The sequence below is a fragment of the Macaca fascicularis genome, chromosome 4 (assembly GCF_037993035.2).
Source record: "Macaca fascicularis isolate 582-1 chromosome 4, T2T-MFA8v1.1".
Classification (NCBI taxonomy): Eukaryota; Metazoa; Chordata; class Mammalia; order Primates; family Cercopithecidae; genus Macaca; species Macaca fascicularis.
This window is the reverse complement of record NC_088378.1, coordinates 59382024-59385283: the sequence shown is the minus strand read 5'-3', so window position 1 is coordinate 59385283 and position 3260 is coordinate 59382024. Positions and strand designations below refer to the sequence as shown.

The 3260-nt window shown below is 41.0% G+C and overlaps 1 non-coding gene across 1 annotated transcript; it reads right to left on the bottom strand.

Annotated features, from left to right (window-relative positions):
* Window positions 1–1002: 1002 nt before the first annotated feature.
* On the bottom strand, window positions 1003–1106 carry LOC123573175 (U6 spliceosomal RNA). Its single transcript, XR_006697917.2, has one exon. It is a non-coding gene; the product is annotated as a U6 spliceosomal RNA (small nuclear RNA).
* Window positions 1107–3260: the final 2154 nt, after the last annotated feature.

Sequence of the window (3260 nt, the reverse complement as noted above, 5' to 3'; positions counted from 1 at the left end):
ATGCATAGACCACATTTTGTTTATCCAGTCATCCTTTGGTAGACACTTGGATTGCTTTCACCTCCTGGCTACCATGAATAAACGCTGCCGTGAACATGGGTATGCGAATATCTTTTTGAGACTCCTCTTTCCATTCTTTTGGATGTATACCCAGAAGTGGAATTGCTGAATCATAATAGTGCTATTTTTAATTTTTTGAGAAACTGCCTACTGTTTTCCATAGAGGTTGCAACATTTTATAATCCCACCAACAGTGTGCAAGGATGCTGATTTCTCTACATCCGGCCTTGTTATTTTCTGGGTTTTTAATTTGTTTTTAATAGTACTTGTCCTAATGAGTGTGAGGTGATATCTCATTGAGGTTTTGATTTGCATTTCCCTGGTGACTAGTGATATTGAGCATCTTTCCATATGCTTGTTGGCTATTTGTGTATCATTTTTGTGGGTTTTTTTTTTTTTTTTTTTTGAGACAGGGTCTCACTCTGTCACCTAGGCTGGAGTGCAGTGGTGCAATAGGGGCCCACTGCAACCTCCACCTCCTGGGTTCAAGCAATTCTCCTACCTCAGCCTCCCAAGTAGCTGGGACTACAGGCATGCGCCACCATGCCTGGCTAATTTTTGTATTTTTAGTAGAGGTGGGGTTTCACCATGTTGGCCAGGCTGATCTCGAACTCCTGATCTCAAGTGATCCACCTGATTCAGCCTCCCAAAGTACTGGGATTACAGGCATGAGCCATCACGCCTGGCCTTGTATATCATCTTTAGAGATGTCTATGATGTCTATTCAAGTCCTTTGTCCTTTTAAAAATTGGGGATTTTTTTTGTTGAGTTGTAGGAGTTCTTTATACATTCTGCACATTAACCCCTTTTCAGATATGACTTGCTGCTATTTCAACCCATTCTGTAGGTTCCCTTTTTATTTGTTGCTTATGTTCTTTGACGCACATAGGTTTTTAAGTTTTATGTAGTCCTATTTGTCTATTTTTTCCACCTTCCTTTTAAAAAATATTAGAATGCTTCACAAAATTGCATCTCATCCTTTTGCAGAGGCCATGCTGAACTCTGTGTCATTCTAACTTTAGTGTATATGCTGTCAAAGCTGGCACCCAACCATCCTTTTAAAGTTGATTTTCTTTTATTTATTGCAATCTTACTTTTCAAGCAGATTTCCCACCCTGGGAATCCTATACCTTGATTCAGTGACTCTCAAACTTGAATACACACCAGAATCTCTTGGAGGGCTTGTTACATCATAAATTGCTGGGTCCTACCACAGATCTTTGATTCAGTAGACCTGGGGTGGGGTTTAAGGATTTACATACGTAACAAGATATCAAATGATGCTGGTCCTAATGGTCCAGGACCACATCTTGAGGACTGATGCTCTAGTGAAATTCAATCACTCTGTGTTTTTTAGAGATTATTGCCTTTGCTCAGGCTGGTTTTTTTTTGTTTGTTTGTTCTGTTTTGTTTTCTGCCCAGAATGCCCTTTATTCAGGCTCCTCTCTACGGACTTTCATTAACCCCTCAAACTGGAATGAATCGCTCTCCTGAGTTTCTATGTCACTTTATATTTATTTTATGTCTTATCATCTACCTTTTACTTTTTTAAATTTTTGATTGAGACGGAGACTTGCTCTGTCACCCAGGCTGGAGTGCAGTGGCGCGATCTTGGCTCACAGCAACCTCCGCCTTCCGGGTTCCAGCAATTCTTGTGCTTCAGTCTCCCAAGTAGCTAGTATTATAGGCACCTGCCACCATGCCTGGCTAATTTTTGTATTTTTAGAAGAGATGGGGTTTCACCATGTTGGCCAGGCTGGTATCGAAATTCTGACCTCAAGTGATCTGCCTGCCTCGGCCTCCCAAAGTCCTGGGATTACAGGCAGGAGCCATGGCGCCCGGCCACTTTTTACTTTTGATTTGACTTATTTACGTACCAGTCACATTGTCTATTAGGATAATAAGGTTTTGGATGTCAGAACTCATGTTTAACTTATCTTTATATGTCCTACAGTGCCTGGCAAAGTATTTCACCTGTACTAGGCATGCAATGTATATTTGTTAAATGAATGAAAAAATAAGGAAATACCCAGTGAAGAAAAAGACAGCAGTATTAAGGAAAGGAAAAAAAATGAATAAAAAGAAATAGAAAAAGGGAGATGATAAATGTGGTGGAATAAAGTGGTAGGAATTCTTCCAGAAGGGAGTTTTGTTTTGCCAACTAAATGCAAAGCAAAAATAGACCAGGTCTTCCCAGGTGTTCTTTTTGTTTGTTTTCTTGCAGCTGTGCTAGAATTCTTTATTTATTTATTTTTTCCAGGCCAGAACTGCTAATCACCATGTCAGTGGGGCCCTTGTGATTTAATAAGAAGAAAAAGATTGGGAGACTTTAATTCCCAAACACTTAGGGTGTGAATCTGGAGGGGTACAGTGTTCTATCATGTTGACTGAAATCCAGAGTGCGCCTTTCATCTGATGAAACATCATGACACTTTTCCCTGTGGAGAATTGGACAGATGCCATTGTAATATTAAAAAAAAAAAAAAAAAAAAAGCAGTATTGAAGAAAGTTATAAACTCTAGAATTAGCTGCCTATACATATATATATATATATATATATATATATATTTTTTTTTTTTTTTTTTCAGACAGGGTCTTGCTCTGTTACACAGGCTGGAGTGCAGTGGCATGATCGTAGCTTACTGCAACCACGAACTCCTGGGCCCAAGCAATCATCCTGCCTCAGCCTCCTGAGTAGCTAAGATTAAAGACGTGTGCCATTACAACCGGCTAATTTTTGTGAATGTTTTTGTAGAGACATGGGATCTCACTATGTTGTTCAGGCTGGTCTCAAACTTCTGGCCTCAAGTGATCCTCCTGCCTTGGCCTCAAAAGTGCTGGGATTATAGGCATGAGCCATCATGCCTGGGCCTGTGCACAAAATTTTAAATTAATTATGTGTGTGTGTGTGTGTGTGTGTGTGTGTGTGTGTGTGTGTTTGAGACAGAGTCTCACTCTGTCACCCAGGGTGGAGTGCAGTGGCATGATTTTGGCTCACTGCAACCTCCACTTCCCGGGTTCAGGCAATTCTCCTGCCTCAGCTTCTGAGTCGCTGGAATTACAGGTATGCACCATCATACCCGGCTAGTTTTTGTGTTATCAGTAGAGGCAGTGGTTTCACCATGTTGGCCAGGTTGGTCTTGAACTCCTGACCTCAAGTGATCCACCCGCCTCGGCCTCCCAAAGTGCTGAGATTACAG